Source organism: Mustela erminea, chromosome 9 (genome assembly GCF_009829155.1).
Source record: "Mustela erminea isolate mMusErm1 chromosome 9, mMusErm1.Pri, whole genome shotgun sequence".
Lineage (NCBI taxonomy): Eukaryota > Metazoa > Chordata > Mammalia > Carnivora > Mustelidae > Mustela > Mustela erminea.
In genome coordinates, this window is record NC_045622.1 from 11,196,543 (window position 1) to 11,222,088 (window position 25,546).

General features: G+C 38.1%; 1 pseudogene; it reads left to right on the forward strand.

Annotated features, from left to right (window-relative positions):
- Positions 1-1,561: 1,561 nt before the first annotated feature.
- Positions 1,562-25,546, forward strand: part of LOC116598743 — a 53,874-nt pseudogene continuing 29,889 nt past the window's right edge.

Consider the following 25,546-nt stretch of genomic DNA (forward strand, 5'->3'; position numbering starts at 1 on the left):
GGATGGACACTTGAGGTACTTGTATATCTTCACTATTGTAAAAAATGCTGTAACAAATATAGGGGTGCATATATGTTTTTGAATTAGTGTTCTCATTTTCTTTGTTAAAACCCAGTAGTGGAAATACTGGACCATAGGGTAATACTATTTCTAATATTTTGAGGAAACTTGAACCCTCTTACGCTCTCGGTGGGAATGCAAATTAGCAGTCACTGTGGAAAACAGTACGGAGGTTCCTCCATAAAAATAGAGCTACCCTATGACCCAGCAATTGCACTAATAGGCATTTATCCAAAAAACCCTGCATCAAAGAGATACATGCACCCTACCCTTAAGGCAGCATTAGCAACAACAGCCAAATGATGGAAAGAGTCCATACTGTTTTCCATAGTGGCTGTACAAATGTGTATGCCCACCAACACTGCATCAGGCATCCTCACCAACACTTAACATTTGTGATTTTCGTTTTAGCCATTCTGACAGGTGTAAGGGGTTATGTGGAATTTAAGACAAGCAATGAAAAAAGAGACAAAAACAAAAATGGAAAACCCTATGCTTAAATATGTAGAACAAACTTCCAGGAGGGAAGTAGGTAGGATAGGTAAAACAGATAAAAAGGATTAAGACTACACTTATTTTGATAAGCACAGAGAAATGTATAGGATTACTGAATCATTATATTGTACACCTGAAACTAACATATAACACTGTATGTTACACTTCAATAAAAAAGATAAAGGCATTTTCAGTTTAAAAAAAAAAAGCAGTCAACTTGAAAAGTAAAACAAAGCAAAACAAAAATAAAAACAAGCCATTTAACAAATAAACAGGGGTAGGTTTCCAAGTGTGACTTCACCCATGTCACTTTAGGCCATGGCTAAATGTACCTCTATGGGACTTGGGAGACTCCTGAACAGATTTTAAACTGGTGATGACATTACCTACAGTTACATTGCTGTCCAGGTGAATACAATGACATTGTCAACTAAACTTATTTCATTTGATCAAATATTTTTCTCTATATTGTTAGGAGCCCTATACATAACTCATAACTTGCATCCTTTGTGTGTTGAGAAGCTGGAGTGGTATATTGAATTAAGAATATGTAGACCATGACCTAATGAACAAAACAGGATACAAACCCATACATGTGGGCTCAGCTGGTAGTTTCTCCACACCCAAACTCCCACTTCAGGGAAGTGAGACCCACAGGGTCCTTTTGATTAAAGGTGCAGTTTAGTTTCAATACATCACAAAAATACTATATCTTTATTTTATATAATTAATTTTAAGCCAGTGACTTTCAAAACAAAAACATCTATTGGCAGCAGAGGAAGTCACATTTCATGGAAATTGATTCCTAGGATTCCAAATCTGAAAACTGTTAGAATCCATTTTTGATCTGTGATTATATCTACTGAAATGTGTACAACCCAGACCATAATAATTTATACTGAAAAGAAGCTATATTATTTGTTGATAATATATACATACCCCTTTTCCCTGAACACTTCAGTTCTTGTTCAATTTGAGAATCCCTACTTTCCTGAAGCAATAGAATATGTTCAGAAAGTCCTTACCCTTTGAAGTACCACTGGATTCATCAGTTTCACTAATAGAGACTGCGCTGAGAATAAAAGAAATCATGGAGAAACTAGACCAGCTGATCCCACGCAGACCTTTCACCAGTGGGAACCTCATCACCAGTGCCACACACAGCACAGCCACCATCTTCTCCCCTCAAGATGCCTACTGCAGGGGGCATCTGCTAGACATCCTGCTGGAGGTGAGGGACCATTTGGGATACAGGAAGGAATATGGTGGGGATGTCCTGAGGGCCAGGATGTCTTCCCCAGCCCTGAAGGCGGGTGCTTCAGGAAAGGTGGCAGACTTCAACAACAGTACCTAGTCAGTGTCACTTTGCTATGGGAGGGTCAGGTCTCTCTGTCTCTCCTGCTCATCCATCCCAGTGACGAGGATCAGCTCTTGGGAGGGCAGGGAACCAAGGCCATGACAGGGTGACCTTCACAGGCCAGTTTGACACTGGCACTTCCTGGATCGTCTCAGTGTGGTCTGACCCTAAACTCAAGTGCTGAATTTTTGGAAATACCTAGATTATTGAGACCAAGAAGTCTTCTACTACATGAGGCCTCCACATGTTCCCTGTGAGCCCCTGACCACAGGATCCCCAGCAATGGAAACATTTTCCATCTTAGAAAGGAAGAAAAAAAGTCTTTTCCACAGGTAAACAGGCCTTATAGACAAAGAGGGGGGCTTGTGTTCAGTCCAGTCCTGCCTAGAAACTTTTCCTAATCAAGCTCCCTTAGATCAATGAATGTTGATTGGGTTATAAATCCCTCCACTGCTCAGAGTCTGTTCAGCAGCAAGGATGCTCACAGGGCCCCAAATAGGTCATCTCTTCACCTGTCATTGTATAACCAATGATGCATTTTACATCTGCCCATAGTTCTCCATGGTTTGTAATAGTTCTAGATCTCGTAACTTTTTAGAGACTGTGTTTCTATAACATAGTCCATGGAATACCAATCCTACAGGATATTAAAGATACTATGTTAAAAAAAAAAAGCAAAGAAAGGAGGGGGTGAATGGGATCATTGTTTAATTGCTTCACTTTGTACATTAAATCACCAAATCCTATAGATTTTACCTCCCATATAGCTCCTGAACTCTGCCATTTCTCTCCATTGCTGTTGCCTCCATCATCATATGAACTACTCTCGTACCTCCATTAGATTATCTCAACGATCTCCAGAGCTGATTTCCTTCGCCACGGTCTTGTATCCTTTAATCTACTTTCCACACTGCACCCTGACTAATGTTTCCAAAATCTAGATGACTTTTCCTTGCTTAAAACCTGTCGTATGAGCTCATTGCTCTAGGGATGAAATCTAGACTCCTTAATGTTTACAAAGACTTGCCCAGTTCTGAAGCCTGTTCATCTCACCCTTACGCAGCCTTGCTCTGGCAGGTAAACTCAACTTCTATTTCACGAGCAGATCATGCTGCTTCTCAGCTCTGGCACTTTATAACCCCAATGACAACACTCATCATACCATTAAATTTCAAAAATTTTTTAATCTTCTGAACTGTAAGCTCTGTGAGGGAATAATCGTAACTATTTTTTTCAACATTTATTTATTCAATTTATCAATAGTTAGGACTTTCTACCTTCCAGGCATAGCTGTAGGTTTTTGGAATTCAACAGCCTAGTGGGAGAAAAAGACAACAAGCAGGTTTGTAACAAAGTCACCAGAATAAAGAATAAAGAATTTTAATGTAAAGATGAATGCTATTTCTTTCTTTTTTAAAAAAATTTTTTTTTAGAGAGAAAGGGAGAAAGAACACATGTAGGGGTGAGAAGGAGGGGCTAAGGGAGAGAAAAAGAGAATCTTAAGCAGACTCCACACTCAACATGGAGCATGACACAGGGTTTGACCTCACCACCCTGAGATCATGATCCGATCTGAAATCCAGAGTTGGATGCTTAACTGACTGGGCCATCCACATACCGCTGGTGAATGCTATTTTAAAAGAGACCAGGTAAGGCCTGTTTTGAATACAAACCTGAGAATGAGACACTTGAACAGCACCTTGAATGAAATGAGGAAGTGAGCGGGGTGAATTTGGGGGGAAACCACATCCCCAAGAGAGGGTTTATGAACAGAGGCAGGAGCATGCTGGAATGTTCCAGGAACTGTGAAGAAAACCATTGAGGCTGCCATACAATGAAAAAAGGAGAGAGAAGGTCAGAGGTATGGGCAGAGCTTAGAAGCCATCTATACATGATAGGAAGCCATGGAGGGTCACCATTTTGTCTCACAGCCTAGTGTGATATCTACCACCCAGAAGATTCTCCACTGTTGAATGGAAAAATAAGTGCAGTGCAATCTGGGAAGATAATTAAGTAGGTTTCTTTGCAGCCCCTTTTCAGTAACTGTAGTATCTATCCCTTCAAGTAAGGATAGAATGCGGAACTTCATAATTATTTGACCATGGAACAGTTTAATGGATCATTTGAAGGTATTTTGGTTCCACAGTTTGGTAGTTGCTGCTCTAGAGAGGCCTTGTGTTTGTGATGTGGGTTCAGAACACCAAGTAGGATAACATAGTGGCCTAGAAATTAACATTCAAATCCATTTTAAACATGATGATGATACAAGGGCAGAGTGCAGGGCAAAACTGACCCTACATTTCTGTAAGATTTCCCTTTCATCCCTGTCACCTTCAGTCTTTGATTTCCTGACCAAGGTATGGAACAATTCCTTTATCCTATGGCTCAGACAAAACACACTGGACTTTAAAAAAAAAAAAAAAAAAAAAAAAACTTTACTAATATGGGGCGCCTGGGTGGCTCAGTGGTTTGGGCTGCTGCCTTCGGCTCGGGTCATGATCTCAGGGTCCTGGGATCGAGCCCCGCATTGGGCTCCCTGCTCCGCAGGAAGCCTGCTTCCCTCTCTCTCTCTCTCTCTCTCTCTCTCTCTCTGCCTGCCTCTCTGCCTACTTGTGATCTCTGTCTGTCAAATAAATAAATAAAATCTTAAAAAAATAAAAAACTTTACTAATAACAGAAGGGGACATAATTATGCAGACAAAGAAGGCTTCCCATTTTGAAGGCCATGTCTTAACTCTCCAGGAAGAATCTACCCAGGCTGATTCCATTTTCCCCGTTTGCCACATATGGCTCCCTCTTGAGATGGTCATCATTGTAGCCTGGGTTGGGAGAACTCTCGTTATACACTTTCCTGCCTGTTCATAGGAAACCCCAAATTCCTGGTCTGGCACAGCTTCATGTATTTTGGGTCCAATGATACTTTTAAAGTGGGCTCTATTTATGACAATATTAGGCCTGACCCTGTTTTACTTTCTAATAAACACACTTACTTTGGGATTCCCTGCTTCATTCAAACTGTCTGTTTTTTTCTACCACTGCGTGGAAGCAGAGATGTAATTTCCTCACAGCTGATAAAGTGCAGATATAAGGAATGGTTGGATTCATAGTTAATTCCATATCCAAGAGTTCTCAGAGATTCTATCATTAAATTCTAAACCCCATTTTTAGGCCCAAGTCAGGTTCTATGACTTCATTCCTTTCCACAAGTCCAAGGACTAAGCCTGTTTCTCTTTCATTTGTTAACATAATAAATACATTTTCTCACTAAGTGTTCTCTCTCTCAAGCCTGGCTACCGAATCAGATGCTACCTCCTCAAATACTCACTTCTTCAAAGTTAATTTTTTTTTAATTTTAAGGGTTTTATTAATAATCATGATGGGAAAATAAACAAAGGTTGCCACATGAGAAGACTTCATACTAGAAACAGAGTTAGTTCATAATTCATCTTTCAGTTTCTATCATGGTTTATTACAGATCCCCTTCTGAAATGCAAAACGTATATATATACATATACATATGCATGCTTAATACTAAGAGAAGACACAATGAAACGAATGTCTTTATACCTATCTTTAATCCTATTTTTAATGTCCCAGTGTCTGGTTTTAATATTCAGATTTACAAGGCAGCCAGGTATCAGCATCTTTTATCAACTTCAATCTTACCTGGGATAGATATGGAAGTATGTTTCAAATTTCAGAAGACCAAGTTCCTCACTGAGACAAATTTTAACCTTGTGCCAAAGATAGATCTGATAGGATCCTTAGTAGAAACACTGGAATGACCATTTGGCTCATTTCACATTTAAGCACAGACATATTAAATAGCTTGGCCAAGGTAAGTTACACAAAGCAAATGACCAAATTGGAACTGGAATCCTAATCTACTTTATTCTCAAGAGGCTATAGCCCTGTCTCCATGACTCTGCCACTCCACCCAACTGTCACTATCCAGATACCCTGGCCCCTCACTTCTGTCGTCCTCTGGTGCCCTTGATGAGCAGAATATTATTCTTACTTGCCTGGGATTCAGGCAATCTTTCTCAATTTTGGAAACTACTTCCTTTGTCCCTCCTGGAGGTCTCTGTCGCTCTGGCTCTGGAAGCCCTTCATTTCCCTAGATGGATTTTATGTTGATGGATTGAATTCAGTTGACCAGATATAGTCACCATCTTAATTGCTAAGACCTGTATCTTGAGGTGAAGCTCAAAGTGCTAGACAATGAAAACATTTTAATGAATAAGTGACCTAAGTCCTACTCTCAAGGAGATGCTTAAGTACAGAGAATAGCCTCTGGGGGTGGGGGGTGTCCTGTGAAGGTGGAGAGTCCATGAAGAGGAGGCTGGAGAAGTGAATGCTCATAGGAGGTTGTAAGCCAGCAAAGGAGCTTGGTCCTAATACAGTAGGCGGATAATGGAAAGTCATGGAAGTACTTTACCTAGGAGAATAAAACAGCCAGCACAGAAGATGTTTTTAGGTGGGATAAAATAAGGAAGAGGAATGTAAGAATTTAGGACAAGGTTCTCAAAGTAATGTCCTTGGATTAGCTTCAACTTCACTTGAAAGTTTGTTAGAAATCCAAATTCTTGGACCTCACCCCAGAACTTTTTTTTTTTTTAAGATTATTTATTTATTTATTTATTTTTCAGAGAGAGAGAGAGAGGAGCGAGAGCGAGCACAGGCAGACAGAGTGGCAGGCAGAGGCAGAGGGAGAAGCAAGCTCCCATGGGATGCCTGGTTGGCTCAGTGGATTAAGCCGCTGCCTTCGGCTCAGGTCATGATCTCAGTGTCCTGAGATCGAGCCCTGCATTGGGCTCTTTGCTCAGCGGGAGCCTGCTTCTCTCTCTCTCTCAATCTGCCTGACTCTCCGCCTACTTGTGATCTCTCTCTCTGTCAAATAAATAAATAAAAATCTTAAAAAAAAAAAAAATCTTTAAAAAAAAAAAAAAAAAGAAGAAGCAGGCTCCCGGCCAAGCAAGGAGCCCCATGTTGGAGGTGATCCCAGGACGCTGGGATCATGACCCAAGCTGAAGGCAGCTGCTTAGCCAACTGAACCACCCAGGCATCCCACCCCAGAACTATTTTTTCCCCGCTTTATTGAGGTGTGATTGACAAAAATGATACACATTAAAGTATATATTTTGATATAAATATACACTGTTAAATGGTAACCGTAGTCAAGCTGAGTAACATATCCATCACCTCACATAGTATTTTTATACTTTTTAAATTTTTAAGTAATCTCTACATCCAACATGGAGCTCAGACTTACAACCCTGAGATCACATGTTCTACCAGCTGAGCCAGCCAGGTGCCTCTGTGTGTTATAACAACACCTAAGATTTGCTTTCTCAGCCAATTTCAAGCCTATAATACATTAACTATAGTTACCATGCCATACATTAGATCCCCAGAGCTTAGTCATCTTCTAACTCAGAGCTTTTACCTCTTAACCAACATCTCTCCATTGCACATGTCTCTTTCTGGATCTTTGAATCCCTGCTATTACCAAGAGAACAGTTTTCCAGAATCCTGACCCATTTACTTTCTCAGAATATCTTAAACATTTCAAGGTAAAGATAAAGAAAAAAGGAAAAAAAATTGCAGAGAGTTGAGAGTCTCAATCTCTCTAAGCCAGTGATTTTTATTTTAATATCTGGGCAGATATCAGGTTAATTTATTTTCCCATTTTTTGAAGGTCAAACGTAGGGGAGGAAATGACGAGGAACTTTACCTCCATTGAGATCTTACCATGTAACAGTAGGTCTATTGTGCAGTTGCTTGCTGTGTTCACAATTTATCAATCTAAAAGACATTCTTACTCTGAGAAAATTGACATTATGCATTTTCATCTTTCATTTCTTGGGATAAAGAGTACCAATCATCTTGGGTTTTGCAGGAAGTATTTTATTCTTAGAAATTATTTTCATATAAATTTTAATGAATTTTCACCTTGAGTCAGATCTAAAAGTCTTCGGAACCCTTAATTTCAGCTGCCTACTCTCAAAATGTACAGGTTATCTTGATTTAAACTTAAGATTCATTCCTGATGATTCAATAATTGGGTAATGTGAAAATGTCTCAGATAAGCTACTGAGTTAGAAAATTTCTTCAGTGGCTTCTCAGTGTTTCAGCCAAACCATCTTGATTAAAGTTCTATGAACTAGCAATTTCTGTGGATATTTTCAATTTTATCACAGGAAATTCAGTGGTCAGTACAAAGCCATCTCACTCACAACAGCGATGTTCCTGCTATACTGGAAATAAAGTGAAGTTCAGAAAAAGCAAATGCCTCTTGTTCTAGCATTCAATGGTGTAGGCATTTACCTATTGCCCATTTTTCAAGTGTTTAGAAAATGTTTACTGAGGACCAACTGTATGCAAAGAACTTTACAAAACCCTGTGGAGAACATATAAATAAATCATGAGCCCGCTGAAAGCTCACAGTTTATGAAAAAGACAGATCTCTTCTCTCTGCCATGGCAGTCATCACCCATGCCAAGCTTTTACACCAAAAGAAGTTCTTAGACTGAAGACAACTTGAGTCCTCTTAGCACTTCTATGGTTTCCCTATTTCCTGAACCATAATTTCTAGTAATATCAGGAACTTCCTTAGAAGATAATGCCAAATTTATTATTTTTTGAGCCATTTATAAATCTGATATAATTCAATATGCATGAATTTAAATTCTTAAACTTATACCGCAGGTCCCAACAATGCAGGTAGATGACAAAAAGGATATGCTGTTTAAGTGGAAAAATATATAAATGACCTGATTCCTGAGAGAGGAAAGATAGTAGATTAGGAGGACCCTGAGTTCATCTCGTCCCATGGACATAATGAGGCAATAACTATATGTACTTCAACTAACTCCGAAAACCATCTGAAGACTGGCAGAGGAGATCTCCCACAGCTAGTTGTAGAGAGAAGGCCATGTCAAAAAGGGTAGGAGGGGTGAAGATGCCAACCTCTTGCATAACTGACCACAAATGGGAAGGACATCACAAGCACCAAGGAACAAAAGAATCAGATTCCACATTGGACATCCCTGATCTTAGAGACCTGCAACAGGAAGACCAGTGTCTGTAACATCAGGCTTTGAAAATCATCAGGATTTAACTCCAGGAGAGCCAGAAGGCAATAGGAAATGGAGTCCCATCACTTAAAGAGCTAGCCACTAGATAACAGCCTGAGACATAGTACAGGAATAGCAGTTTGAGAAGTGTCTGGTGTATATGTGAAGGAGATTTATTACTAATTTTAGGATGTGTGCTGCTGGGGTGGGGCAGCGATCTGTCAGAGCTTTCTACAGGAATGAAAGTGCTGGTAGGTGCCATTTTTCTTACCCTTCCCCAGGCTGCATAGCCAAATGCTTACCGGAGCCAGTTCTAACACTTTCCATCCCTTGCTAGCACCTCATGACCCATCCTAGCATTCCCCTGCAAACCTGTCTTACCCAACCCACTTGCCCCAACAGGCGCTCCTCTGAGCTACATCCAGTGGGCAGCCCCTCCTGCACTGAAGAGTGGGGAAACTAAGCACACACACTGGCATCCCACATTTCCTGCAGCTGGACCTCTCAGCTGCCTGTGCAGAGAATCCTGTGCCCTGCTCTTCGATGACTCCATAACTGTCACAGTGGCTAATAGCAGACAGGTGAGCTGAGGGCTGGTCCCATGTACCAGTGGGTCTGTAGATGAGTCTTCTAGGCCCACAAGTGGAAAGCCTGGCCCACCAGTGTTCCCACAATAAGCAAAGTGGGTCATTATAGCAAGTTGGGCTGAGGATAAGCTTAAACCACCAATATGCCTATAGTAATTATGGCTCAGCCATAATAGGATGTCACATGTAGCCTACACAGGGGAAACCCATGGAGGGCCTGGCTCTGGTGACCAAAGGAGATTATGCTACAGAGCACCACAGAAATCCTTCTATATAAGGCCATTATTTTCCAAGACCAGGAGAGACAGCTGACCTAATATATAGAAACAAACACAGAAAGATAAACGAAATGAAGAAACAGAGGACTATATTCCAAATGAAGAATAAGGAAAAAAATCACAAAAAAGGAGATAAATGAAACAAAGATAAGCAATATGCCTGATAAAAAGTTCAAACTCATGGTCATAAAAATATACACTGGACTTGAAAGAAATGTTGATGAACTCAGTAAGAATTTCAGCAAAGAGATAGAAAACATGAAAGTAACCAGTCAGAGCTAAAGAATACATAACTGGGGGCCTGAGTGGCTCAGAGGGTTAAAGCCTCTGTCTTCGGCTCAGGTCATGATCTCAGGATCCTGGGATCGAGCCCTGCGTCAGGCTCTCTGCTCAGCAGGGAGCCTGCTTCCCCCTCTCTCTCTGCCTGCCTCTCTGCCTACTTGTGACCTCTGTCTGTCAAATAAATAAATAAAATCTTAAAAAAAATACATAACTGAAATAAAATACAGAGCAAACGGAATCAGCAGCAAATTAGAGGATGCTAAAGAATGGATCACTGATGTGAAAGACAAAGTGGAAAGCAACCATGCTGAACAGCAAGATAATAATAAATAAATAGTAAAAATACTGTAAGAGACTGTGTGGCATCATCAAGTATAATGTGAATGTCATTATCTTCCAAGTGGGGAGAGAGAGAGAGAGAGAGAGAGAGAGGGAAGGGGGTGGAAAACCTAAAGAAATCATAACCTTTAACTTTCCTAATCTGGGGGAAGGTAACAGACATCTGGATTCAAAGCAGGTGAGCCCCAAACAACACGAACCCAAGGTTCATACCAAGACACACAACAATTTCAAAATCAAAATCAAAGATAAAGACAGAGTCTTAAAAGCAGCAAGAGAAATGAAGCTAGTAATGTACAAGAGAAATTCCATAAGGCTATGAGCTGATTTTTCAACAGAAACTCTGCAGGCCTGAAGAGAATGGCATGACATAATCAAAGTGTTCAAAGGAAGAAACATCCAACAAAGAATACTCTGCCAGATTATCATTCAGGATTAAAAGGAGATAAAAAGACTTTTCCAGATGAACTAAAGTTAAAGGAGTTCATCATTAAACTGGCCTGTCAAGAAATGTTTAGGAGAATTTTTTTTTAAATGGGAAGAAAAGGCCATAACTAGAAGAAAATTATGAAAAGAAAAAATTTCACTGGTAAAAGCAAACAGAGTAAATGTAGAATAATTATTTACAAAGCTAGTATGGAGATTGAAACATAAACGTAGTAAAATCAATTATATCTACAAAAGCTGATCAAGGGATACAAAAATAAAAAAGATGTAAAATGACATCATACATAAAACACGGAGGAAGCAGTAAAAATGCAGTGTTTTTAGAATGTGCTCAAATTTAAGTGACCGTCAACATACTGTACAATTGCTGTACATATAAGATATTACATTTGAACCCCATGGTAAGAATAAATCAAAGACTTATTGATACACAAAAAATGAGAATGTAATCCAAGCATCAAAACTCAAGAGAGTGGGGTGCCTGGGTGGCTCAGTGGGTTAAAGCCTCTGCCTTTGGCTCAGGTCATGATCCCAGAGTCCAGGGATTGAGCCCCGCATCGGGCTCTCTGCTTAGCAGGGAGCCTGCTTCCTCCTCTCTCTCTCTGCCTGCCTCTCTGCCTACTTGTGATCTCTCTCTGTCAAATAAATAAATAAAATCTTAAAAAAAAAAACAACTCAAGAGAGCAAGAGAAGAAAGCAACAGAACTGCAAAAAGAAAAACAAAACAAAAAACCAGTAATGTCATATATATATCTATCAAGAGTTACTCAAAGTGTAAATCCTCTAAACGCTCCAATTAAAAGATGGAGTAGGACAGTGAGTAAAAAAACAAACAAGAAAAAAAAAATATCCATCTATATGCTGCCTACCTGAGACTCTCTTCAGACCTAAAGCCATATGCAGACTGAAACCATAAGGGCTGGAAAAAGATATTCCATGCAAATGGAAGCAAAAAGGTAAGAAAGAAAAAGCTGTGGTGGCACAACTTATATCCAACAAAATAGACTTGAAAACTAACCAGAGATAAAGAAGGGTATTACATACTAATAAAAGGATTACTCTAACAAAAGGATGTAACAACTGAAATATCCATGCACCTACTGGAGGAGCATCTAAATGCATAAAATAAAAATTTACAGATTGAGAAACTGTAACAATACTAGAAGGGGACTTTGATCACCCCCCTTATATCAGTGGATATAGAATTCAGACAGAAAATTCAATAAAGAAACAGGGGCATTGAGTGATACATTAGACTAGATAGATGTCACAGATACATACAGGACATTTTATCCATAAACAGCAGAATGTGTATTCCTTTCAAATGTGCATGGGACATTCTACAGATCACATGTTAGGCCATAAAACAAGTTTTAGTAAATGTTTTTAAATATTTAATTTATTTATTTGATAGAGATCACAAGTAGGCAGAGAGGCAGGCAGAGAGAGAGGGAAGAAGCAGGCTCCCTGCCAAGCAGAGAGCCCGATGCCGGGCTTGATCCCAGGACCCTGAGATCATGACCGGAGCCGAAGGCAGAGGCTTTAACCCACTGAGCCACCCAGGTGCCCCAAGTTTTAGTAAACTTAAAATTGAAATCCTATTGAACGTTTTTTCTGATGAAAATGTATGAAATGAGAAATTAATTACAAGAAGAAAATGCAAAAATGCAAAAACATCAAGGCTAAACAACATGTTGCTAAATAACCAATGGGCTAACAAAGAAATCAAAGAAATAAAATACTTGTTTGTGGACAAATGAAAATGGAAACAATGGTCCAAAATCTTTGAGACATGATAAAAACAGTTCTATGAGGAAAGTTTATAGCAATACAGGCCTAGCTCATAAAATAAAATCTAAAACAATCTAACCTTGCATCTAAAGGAACTAAAAAAAAGAGGGCAAAGGCCCAAGCTCAGTAAAGAAAGGAAATAATAAAGACCAGAGTGTAAGTTAAATAGAGATTAAAAAATAGATAAGATCAATGAAATTAGAGCAGATTCTTTGAAAAAATAAATAAAATCAATAGCCAGTTCATCAAGAACAAGAGAGGACTCAAAGTAAAAATGAAAGGGAGAAATAACAACCAATTCCACAGATACAGAAAGGAGCATGAGAATACTATTAAAAATTGAATGTGAAAAAATTGGGCAACCTAGAAAAAATGGGTAAATTCCTGGGAACATAGTATTTCAAAACTGAATTAGAGAGAAAAAGAAAATTCAAACAGACAGATTACTAGTAACAAAATTGACTTGGTAATCAAAAAAACTCTCAATCAAATACAAGTACGGGACCAAATGGTGTCACAGGTAAATTCTACCAAACATTTAACGATGAGCTAATACCTAGTCTTCTCAAACTCTTCCAAAAACAGAAGAGGATGGAAAACTTCCAAACTCCTCCTACATGTCCAGCATTATTGTGATACCAAACCCAGATAAAGATACTAGGAAAAAAGAAAACTGTAGGCTAATATCCCTGATGAATATAGATGCAAAAATTCTCAATATTAGCAAACCAAATTCAACAATCCATGTTTTTAAAAAATTCTCATTTACATAGCTGTCCAATGATTTTTCCCAAAACCATTTATTGTGATAGTCTTCTCCCTGTTATGTATTCTTGCCTCCTGTTATAGATTAGTTGGGTCACTTATAGATAAGTATGTGTTATTTCTGTGTCTCTATCCTGTTGTACTGATCCACATGTCTGTTTTTGTGCCAGTACCATACTGCTTTGATTACTAGAGTTTTCTAGTGTATCTTGAAATCGGAGATTGTGATACCTGCCGTTTTGGTCTTCTTTGTCCAGATTGCCTTGGCTCTTCAGGGTCTTTGTCCTTCATACAAATTTTGGGATCTTTTGTTCTATTTCTGTCAAAAATGCTATTGGAACTCTGATAGGGATTGCATTAAATCTGCAAATTGTTTGGGGGTAATATGGACCCTTTATTCCAATCACGTGCATGGAATACTTTCCCACTTGTTGGTGTCATCTTCAGTTCTTTAGTCAATGTCTTACAGGTTTCAGAGTACAGGCCTTTAATTCTTGGTTAAATTTCTAGGTATTTTATCTTTTGGTAAAATTTTAAATGGGACGGTTTTCTTAATTTCTCTGTCAGAGCTTCATTATGAAATTGGACCACTTTCTTATACCATACCCAAAAATAAATAAAAAATGGATTACAAACCTAAATGTGAGACCTGAAACCATAAAACTCCTGGAAGAAAACAGGCAGTAATTTCTTTGACATAAACCTTAGGAACATTTTTTCTAAATAGGTCTCTTCAGACAAGAAAAACAAAATTTAAAAAATGAACTATTGAGACTATACTAAAATAAAAAGCTTTTGCACGGGGAAGAAAACCAACAAAATAAACAGGCAGCCTACTTAATGGGAAAAGATATTTACAAATGATATATATTATAAGGCGTTAATGCCCAGAATATATAAGGAACTCCTACAACTCAACACCAAAAAAACCCCAATCTGATTAAAAAATAGGCCTTAGCAGACATTTTTTCCAAAAAAGACAGACTTTTCCAACATACAGGAAAACATGCCCAACATCACTGATCATTAGGCAAATGATCATTAGGCAAATGAAAATCAACACAAAGATATATACCTGTCATATACCTGTTATACCTGTCAGAATGGCCCAAATAAAAAAAGACAAGAAATAACAAGTGTTGGCAAAGATGTAAAACAAAACAAGACAAAACAAAACAAAACAAAAAAAACTCCGCAAAATAACAACAACAACAAAGATCCCTTGTGCAGTTTTGGTGGGAATGTAAATTGGTGCACCAATGTGCACCCACATTGCTGTGGGCAATACTATGGGTGCTCCTCAAAAAAATTAAAAATAAAATTATCATATGATCCAGTAATTCCACTACTGGGTATTTACCCCCAAAATAAAAACACTAATTTGAAAAGAATAGGTACTCTATGTATACTGCAGCATTATTTACCACGGCCAAATTAAGAAGGCAACCCAAGTGTCCCATGATAAATGAATGGGTAAAGATGATGTGATATATAAATGGGATATTAACCAGGCATTAAAAAAGAGTAAGACTGTGCTGTTTGCTACAACATGAAAGAACCTGCTCCAAGTGAATTAAGTCAGGGAGAGACTATTACCATATGATCACTCTGATATGTGTAATCCAAGAAACAAAACAAATGGACAAAGAAACAGACAAAAGCAGAAACACACCCATAATAGGGAGAACAAACTGATGGTTGCTGGAATGGAGAAGGTGAGGAGATGGTCAAAAAGTGTGAGGGGAGTGGGAAGTACAGGCTTCCAGTTAAGGAATAAATAAATCATTAGCATGAAAGGTATAGCATAGGGAATAAAGTGAATGGTATTTTAGTAATGCTGCATGGTGACGGATGGTGGCTACCCTTGTGGTGAACACAGCTGAACACATAGTTGTCCAATTACCAGGTTATGCTTGTGAAACTAGTGTAACATTGTGTCAACTGTACCTAAGTAACAAAACAATAAAATAAGAGGATCCCCCCGCCCCGCTATGATCAAGCGCAATTTATTCTGTGGATGCAGGAATTGCTCAGTATTTGCAAATCAATATTATACATCACATTAAGGCAAGGAAGGATAAAAACCATATTATTATCTTTTAAAACTATTTTATTGTTTATTTTTTGAGAAAGAGAAAGTGAACCAGAGACAGAGAGGGAAAGAGAGCATAAGCTGGGAGAGAGGCAGAAACAGACTCCCCACTGAGCAGGGAGCCCTACATGGGCCTCCATCCCAGGACCCTGGGATCATGACCTGAGCCAAAGGCAGATGCTCAACAGACTGAGCCACCCAGGCACCCCTATGATTATCTTAATAGATGCAGAAAAAGCACTTGACAAAATTCAACATACATTCGTGATAAACACTCTCAAGGTAGGTTTAGCGACTACCTACCTCAAAATAAAGGGCCATCTAGGACAAACCCACAGTTCACCTCATACTCAATGGTGAAAAGCTGAGTGATTCCTCTAAGATCAGAAATAAGAGAATGGTTGAGTTTCATCCTTCTACTTATAGCTGTCCAGTTTTCCCAGCACCATTTATTGAAAAGACTGTCTTTTTTCCACTGTGTATTTTTTCCTGTTTTGTCGAAGATTAATTGACCATAGAGTTGAGGGTCCATATCTGGGCTCTCTACTCTGTTCCACTGGTCTATGTGTCTGTTTTTATGCCAGTACCATGCTGTCTTGGTGATCACAGCTTTGTAATAAAGCTTGAAATCAGGTAACTTGATGCCCCCAGCTTTATTTTTGTTTTTCAACATTTCCTTAGCGATTCGGGGTCTCTTCTGATTCCATACAAATTTTAGGATTATTTGCTCCAGCTCTTTGAAGAATACCGGTGGAATTTTGATCAGAATGACATTAAAAGTATAGATTGCTCTAGGCAGTATAGACATTTTAACAATGTTTATTCTTCCGATCCAAGAGCATGGAATGGTCTTCCATCTTTTTGTGTCTTCTTCAATTTCTTTCATGAGTGTTCTGTAGTTCCTTAAGTACAGATCCTTTACCTCTTTTGTTAGGTTTATTCCCATGTATCTTATAGTTCTTGGTGCTATAGTAAATGGAATCAATTCTCTAATTTCCCTTTCTGTATTTTCATTGTTAGTGTATAAGAAAGCCACTGATTTCTGCACATTGACTTTGTATCCTGCCACGTTGCTGAATTGCTGTATGAGTTCTAGTAGTTTGGGGGTGGAGTCTTTTGGGTTTTCCATATAGGGCCATCTGTACCCCAATGTTTATAGCAGCAAAGGCCATGGTCGCCAAACTATGGAAAGAACCAAGATGCCCTTCAACGGACGAATGGATAAGGAAGATGTGGTCCATATACACTATGGAGTATTATGCCTCCATCAGAAAGGATGAATACCCAACTTTTGTAGCAACATGGACTGGACTGGAAGAGATTATGCTGAGTGAAATAAGTCAAGCAGAGAGAGTCAACTATCATATGGTTTCACTTATTTGTGGAGCATAACAAATATCAGAGGAGATTAGAGAGGAGAAGGGAGTTGGGGTAAATTGGAAGGGGAGGTGAATCATGAGAGACTATGGACTCTGAAAAACAACTGAGGGATTTGAAGTGGCGGGGGGTTGGGAGGTTGGGGTACCAGGTGGTGGGTATTATAGAGGGCATGGATTGCATGGAGCACTGGGTGTGGTGCAAAAATAATGACTACTGTTTTTCTGAAAATAAATAAATTATTTTAATTTAAAAAAAAGATCAGGAATAAGAAAAAGATGTCCACTCTCACCTTTACTTAACATAGTATTAGAAGTCCTAGCCACAGTCATCAGACAACAAAAAGAAATAAAAGGCTTCCAAATTGGTAACAAAGAAGTAAAACTACCAGTATTTGCAGATGATATGATACTGTACATAGAAAACCCTAAAGACTCCACCAAGAAATTACTAGAAATAATAAATTCAGTAAAGTTGCAAGATATAAAATTTACAGAAATTGACTGCATTTCTATACACTAATAATGAAGTGTCAGAAAGAGAAATTAACAACTCCACTGACAAGTTTACCAAAAAGGACAAAATACCTACGTAGGGATAAACTTAATGAAAGAAATGAAAGAAGTGTATTCTGAAAAGAACTGTAGGACATTGATAAAGGAAACTGAAAATTTCACAAATGAAAAGATAGTCCATGCTCATGGATTGGACGAATATTGTTAAAATGTCCATATTACACTGAACAATCTACAGATTCAGTGCAATCCCTACCAAAACAGTATCTTTTTTTTACAGAACTAGAATAATCCAAAAATTTGTGTGCAGCACAAAAGACCCTGAATAGGAAAGCAATCCTGAGAGATAAGACCAAAGCTGAAGGTATCACAACCCTAGATTTCAAGATACACTCTAAAGCAATAGTAATCAAAACAGTATGCTACTGGCATAGATCAGTGGAACTTACCTAATCAGCCTATGACAAAGGAGGTAAAAACATGTAATGGGAAAAAGGGAATGTTTTAAGCTGATATTGGGAAAACTGAACAGACTATATGCTAACTAACTCAAGTTTAAATAGAGATTTCAAAACATAGAAATACCATGTCATTCAGTAATTTCGCTATTGAGTATATATGCACAGAAAATGAAAACACGAATTCAAAAAGATACATACACCCCTGTGTTTATTAAAGCATTATTTACAATAGCCAAGATATGGAAGCAACTTAAGTGTCTATTAATAGACGAATGGAAAAAAAAAGATCTTGCATATATGAATACAATGGGATATCACTCAGCCATAAAAAGAATTACATCTACCACTTGCAACAAAATGGGTAGGCCTGGAGGGGATTATGTTCAATAGATAAGTCAGAAGGACAAAGACAAATACTATATGATTTCTCCTTTGTGTGGAATCTAAGAAAAACAAAACAAAAAAGAGAACCATAAACAGACTCATTAGTAGACAGAACAAAATGTTGGTTGACAGAAGGGTATAGGACTAGGAAGATGGATGAACTAGGTAAAGGGGATTAAGATGTACACCCTTGCAGTTTATAAGTCACAGACAGAAAGTACATCATAGGCAATTCAGTCACTAATACTATAATAATGTATGGTGACAGATGGTGACTACAATACTGTAATAATGTATGGTGACAGATGGTGACTATAATACTGTAATAATGTACGGTAACAGATAGTGACTATAATTATTGTTATGAGCACTAAGGAATGAGCAGAATTGTGGAATCTCTATATTGTACACATGCAAGGAATATAACATTTTATATCAACTATACTTCAATAATAAATTTTTTTAAATGGCCTGAGTCTTCCTGGGTGAAAGCTTGACATGAATCAATGGATAAGTTTAGGCTAATTTCATAGGAGAATATTCTGAATAAAGAGGTCTTCCCTTTTTCAGCACTAATCAGACCAGGCCAATAATATTCTGTTCAGCCTGGGCATAGCAATGAAATGTTTAACCTGAGAACCCAATTCTGGGGCACCCAAAATAAACAATGTGGGACATCATTTCATGAACATGTTCAAGATTTCTTCATGGATAAGTAGCGTTTGAGGAGAAGATCTGTTATACAACGAGGTCAATGTTATTGGCACAATATTTAGCTGGGATACTGAGTCCTGCTATTTCATGCCCAAACATTTCCTCCTGAAACTGTTGCAGTGGAGTAGCTTTGGGGACCAGGTAAAGGCTGAGAAAGACCTTGCAAGTGCATGAGAAAAATTATTCCCACTCCAAGATTAACTATTCATTTGTGAGATTCGAAAGAGAGCTTTTAATTCACTCCTTTAACAGGATCTTGTTTAATAAATATTTATGGAAGAGAGGAGGGTATAAGTCAAGAAAGATGGGGGGAAAAGAGGGAAAGAGTAGAATAAATTAAGAATGTGTTTCAGAAATAATTCGTGGTAATAATGTTTTACTGTGGGCATTTTAATTGCCAGAGAGTGGGAACACAAAAAAGAAATGTCAGATTGGAATGAAGACTCCTTTCCCCAGTGGTTATACCGTGAAAAGAAGGTGGATTATAGCATTTTGTAAATAGATCAAATCAAATGGAATGCAAACTATAGATGACTGCTTGAAGAGAAAACTTATTGACCTCATGGGAGTTTCAATACTGCAACAGTGGATTCACTACTTACAAAAAGTGATGAAAAATGTGTACTTTATTTTTATTTTGAAATTACAGTTGACTTCTGAGGTTGTTTTTGTAATAATTGTATTTCTTTTCTGATGTTTGTTTTGCTTTAAAAATTTGCCAAACATTTAGATTTGGGCTTTTAGTAAGTTAAATTTTATTTTTTCATTCACAATGATTAACATTTTTCTTCTCCTTCTTATGTCCTAATAAAAAGTTTAAAAGTTGTGTTAAGATATTTTTTTTAAAGCTTTTATTTGAGAGAGAGAAAAAGAGACAGAGAGCATGAGAGGGGGGGAGGCAGAGGGAGAAGCAGAGACTCTTTGCAGAGCAGAGAGCCCCACATGGGGCTCAATCCCAAGACTTAGAGATCATGACCTGAGTGTGTGCTTAACCGACTGAGCCACCAGGTACCCCCCAAATTGTGTTAAGATTTTAATGTATCTGATATAGTTCTCTTCTTCCCACAGGCAGTGATGCTTTTATAGTTAGAAATTCTCTTGGTTCGAATTTTACAAATGTGTGCATTTAAAAATTATGATTATTTTCCTTTCATTAAAAAGATATACTGATTTGTTGTCCGTTAACCTTAAAATATTTCGATCATCAATGAGCCGGGGTCTTCAGCATATGGTAGATATTGAAAACTCCAGGTTTCAAAAACTAGCAGAAGCACCCTCAGCCACAACCTTATAAAAGGGAAGGGAAGTGGCATAAATATGGTCACACTAATGGGAGTCACACGGCAAATCTTGAAATAGAATTGGGGCACTTTGGGGACCCTGGATGGCTCAGTCGCTTAAGGGTCCGACTCATGGTTTTGGCTCAGGTCATGATCTCAGGGGTCATGAAGTGGAGCCCTGTGGTGCTCAGCCTGCAGTCTGCTTGAAGTTTCTGTCTCACCCTCTGCCCACTCTTGCACACTCAGGTGTGCATGCTTTCTCTCAAATAAATAAATCTTAAAAAAAAAAAAAAAGAATTGGGGCACTTACCTTTTGACCCCAAATACAGATAATCATAATTAAGTTAAACTAGAAAATGGTAACAGAAACAAGTATGCTTTCTACAATGTTTCATGTTGAAACTAAAATGAAACTATCAAGATAACGTGTTTGTACCATTTCTACGTATCAGTTTGATGACTTTACACTGGTACTCAGTAGCAGGAAGGAAAAGCTTACTAACTTGCATTTTCCTGTAGCTTAGCTTTGCTAAATTCTTTTTGGCTCTGGAAATGTTCACCTGTCATTTTAAAGAAGCCAGATGTGTAACAGATTTTGTGTATGAAAGGAGTATTCCTTTTAGTGTATGAGGTTAAAGCAAGCTCAACTCATATAACAAGGTATAATTAACACTGATATTTACGGTAAATTTGTAATAGAGCTGAAAAGAGGACATTGTGATAGAATTTCATCTTTAACATTTTATGATCTTAAACTTGCTTGTCTTTTAGTGGGTTTAAGAGCCCGTTGACTTGTAAAGAATTTGCCACCTCTCCAGCTTGCTGCTGACCTTTACTCTTGTGAAATTTCTTGCACACCTGAATATTGTGGAAGGAGCAAAACTAACATGAGAAAACAAAACAAAACACATGTATGTTTCTGGATGCTGAAAAACGTATTTTGATTCAGTGGAAAAACATGACCATCCTTGTATCACCAAAAATCTGTTTTCAGTGACAGATGAAATCTATATATCCCAAGGGAAATTGATCTGGTAGCCAGAGAGAGACAGAACCACTGTCATGACCCTCGGCCAGCATTTCAGACCCTTTTCTGTTATGATTTTCATCGTAAGGCCATTAATGTACAAAAGGCCATTGAATATCTACTCTTGAAAACCCCAGAGACCAAGGTGATCCCTAAAACTGAAAATACCAGGGGGAAAAAACTAAATGTGGAGATGTTTAATGATTATGGCAATATTCATAATCTTATCATAAGGGATATTTTTGTGGTTCTTAATGGGGGTATTATTGATGCCTGGGACATGTGATTGGAAATTGGATTACCATGTTCTTAAACTATTTTACTAGAGGAAAAGTATAGAAAAACCAGTACTAGCCATTCTCTATAGATGACCTAACTTACGTTATAAGGTTATATGCAATCCATGTATGAAGAAATGAAATTTTAAAAAATATAGTAAAAATACATAATATAAAAATTACCATTTGAACCATTTTTAAGTGTATAATTCAGTGGCTGTGCAATTCAGATACATTCACAATATTGTACAACCATTCACATTGATCCATCCCCAGAACCTTTCATCATCCCAATCAGAAACTCTGTCCATAAACTAACTCCTCATTCTCCCTTACCCCACCACACCTGGCAATCAACATCCTACTCAGTCTCTGTGAATTACACTATTCTAGGTAGCTCATATAAGTGGAGTTACACAATATTTGTCTTTCTTTTTTTAAGATTTTATCTATCTATCTATCTCTATCTATCTATTTATCTATCTATATGACAGCAAGATCACAAGTAGGCAGAGAGGCAGGCAGAGAGAGAGGAGGAAGCAGGCTCCCCGCTGAGCAGAGAGTCCAATGCGGGCCTCGATCCCAGGACCATGAGATCATGACCTGAGCCGAAGGCAGAGGCTTAACCCACTGAGCCACCCAGGTGCCCCAACAATATTTGTCTCTTGTATCCACTGATTTCATTCATTATAATGTCCTCACGGTTTATCCATGATTTTGCCTGTGTCAGAATTTCCTTTTTCTTTAAGACTGAGTAACATTTCATACGATGTATACTCGACATTTTGTTTATCCATCATCTTTTGATGGACATCATCTGTTGATGGATGTTTGCACTTTTTGGCAATTGTAAATAATGCTGCACAGAAGAAGAAGCCAAACGTGAAGGAATGTCTTCAATGCTGAGTGTAGTGACAGAATAGCAGATCATCATTCATAATTTAGTTGAAAGAAATGCATGGCCCAGAAATGAATAGTCTAAATAATTTAAGTTTAGAGAAAATGTGATCTGTAGGAGAAAACTTGGTGGAATCAGAAAAGAAGTCTTCTTGCTTAAGAAAATTATTTTAGAATTTGGTAACCAGTCGTCTTTTGGATTCCAGTAAGAGTCAGAGATCACAGACAAAATGCACAAATGCATTGAGAGAAACTAAGTGTTATGTCAACATACAGATCCTGAAACACTGCTTCTTGCAGACCCTAGAGGTATGAGGTGAGATCCCCTCCAGAGGACTGGAAATGATTTTATAAACTTTGTCTCTAAGTATTCTTTTTTAGCGTGAGAGCATGTACTCTTCCCATTAACATGTTCGAAGTATGAAGAGTAGAACTGTTGTTACTCCAGGATGATTCCTTTGTCTAGGATTTGCTTCTCGGTGAAAAGTGAAAATGTAATAAGTAGAGCAATGGTGCCATGGTCAAGGCTCCTCTCAAGAAGGAGGCAACACACATGAGAAAGCTCTTTCTTGTGGGGCGCCTGGGCGGCTCAGTGGGTTAAGCCTCTGCCTTTGGCTCAGGTCATGATCTCAGGGTGCTGGGATCAAGCAGCAGGGATACTGCTTCTCCTTTTCTCTCTGCCTACTTCTCTGCCTACTTGTGATCTTGCTCTCTCTCTGTCAAATAAATAAATAAAATAAAATAAAATAAAATAAAATAAAATAAAATAAGAAAGCTCTTTCTTGTATCAAGTTACCTACTCGTCCTAATTATTTTTAAAGGAAACTTTTTTTTAAGGTTTTTTATTTAAGTAATACCCAACATGAGGCTTGGATTCACAGCCCCAAGATCAAGAGTCACGTGCCCTACTGAATGAGCCAGCCAGGCGCCCCTAAAGGAAACTTTTGAAATAAATCTATTCTTCCAGCTAATGTACTCTCAGCTGCTTATGTGACTTAGCACTTCCCCTCCCCAAGGCCACTTCAAATTCCTTCATTCTAGTTCTGATAGGACAAAGTGTCTGGTTTTATCATGGTTCTTCTCTGGAAACACTGAAGTTTGTCTTATGTCACTCTACAACATGCCTTCCACCCCATCTCACATGCCCTAACGAAAGTGTGACCAATTAGTACAAAATCATGACTACCACTTCTCTTAGGCTACAGCTGCACCATATCACAGAATAGCCACAAGCCACGCATGACTATTTTTTTTTAAGATTTTATTTATTTGTCAGGATGACAGAGATCACAAGCAGGCAGAGAGGCAGGCAGAGAGAGAGGAGGAAGTAGACTCCCCGCTGAGCAGAGACCCTGATGTGGGGCTCGATCCCAGGACCCTGGGATCATGACCCGAGCCAAAGGCAGAGGCTTAACCCACTGAACCACCCAGGTGCCCCCACACATGACTGCTTAATTAAAAATTAGCTCCTTGGTTGCAGTAATCACATTTCAAGTGTTCAGTAGACATACGCACCGAGTGGCACTATACTGACAGCACGATATTTGCTTGCATTCGCTTCTGGAGAGTATATGTATGTATGTGTATGTATATATATATTTTAATGTTTTGTTGTGATATTTGGCTATATTTTTAAAAATAAGCCAGTGATATCTTATTAATTTTATGGTGAGTAAAAGAAATCATCAAATGTTGTTAAGCATCAAACTCCTGACTTTTAAGACATTTAAAGACTTCCAGCTCAGTCTTTAAAAAAAAAATCCTGGTACCTACATATTTTATAATGTTTTGGCCTTGAAGTCATAGTTTCAGGTGATTGCAGATATTGACTATATTGCTAATATATAAGACTTGAGCAAGCCATTTGAAATGGTAAAAATGTTCTTTACTGGTATTAGTAGGTCTGTTTCAAGAACCCAGGTATACACAATGGAATAAAACTAGAAATCATTAGCATAAGGAAAACAGAAAAATTCTTAAATATGTGGAAATTTAACCATGCATTCCTAATTGATAGGTGAAAGAAGAAATAAAATTTAGAAAATATTTGGAGACAAGTGAGAATAAGCACACAAAATATTGAGACTTCTGGAATCTTGCAAAAGTGCTACAAAAGAGAAGTTTATGAACAATTATATGCCAACAGATTGGACGACCCAAAAGAAATGGATGAATTCCTAGAAACATGAAACCTACCAAGACTGACTCATGAAGAAAGAATAAATCTGAGAATATATAACTACATTTAATGCAAGAAAGAGATTGAAGCAGTAATCAAAAAACCTCTCAACAAAGAAAATCCCAGGACCAGATGGCTTCACTGGAGAATTCTACCAAAGATTTAAAGAATAATTAACATCAATCCTTCCCAAACTCTTACAAAGAATAGAAGAGGAGGGAACACTGACTAACTCATTCTGTGAGGCCATTACTTCAATACAAAAACCAGACAAAGACACAAAAAGAAAACTGTAGACCAATATCCCTGATGAATATTGATGCAAAAATCTTTTTTTCAAAAAGATTTTATTTATTTGACAGAGAGTTACACAGCGAGAAGGAACACAAGCTGGGGGAGTAGGAAAGGGAGAAACAGGCTTCCTACTGAGCAGGGAGCCCAACATGGGCCTCAATCCCAGGACCCTGGAACCATGACCTGAGCCAAAGGCAGATGCTTAACAACTGAACCACCAAGGCACCCTTGATTCAAAAACCTTAAACAAGATACTAACAAAGTAAATTCATCAGCACATTGAAAGGATGGTACTTTGTGACTGAGTGGAGTTTACATCTGGAAACAAGGATAGTTCAGCAGATTAAAAAATCAATGTAATGTACCACACTGACAAAATGTCAAAAGTCACATCATTTTAATCAATGCAGAAAAAAATTTAAAATTCCATGTCCTTTTACAAGAAAAAACATTTAAAAAAAACGAGGAATAGAAGAAATTACCCCAAAATAATAAAAGCTGTATAAAAAGCCCACAGCCAACAAAATTCAACAGGGAAAGAAAGATTTTCCTCTAAGATCAGGAACAAAAC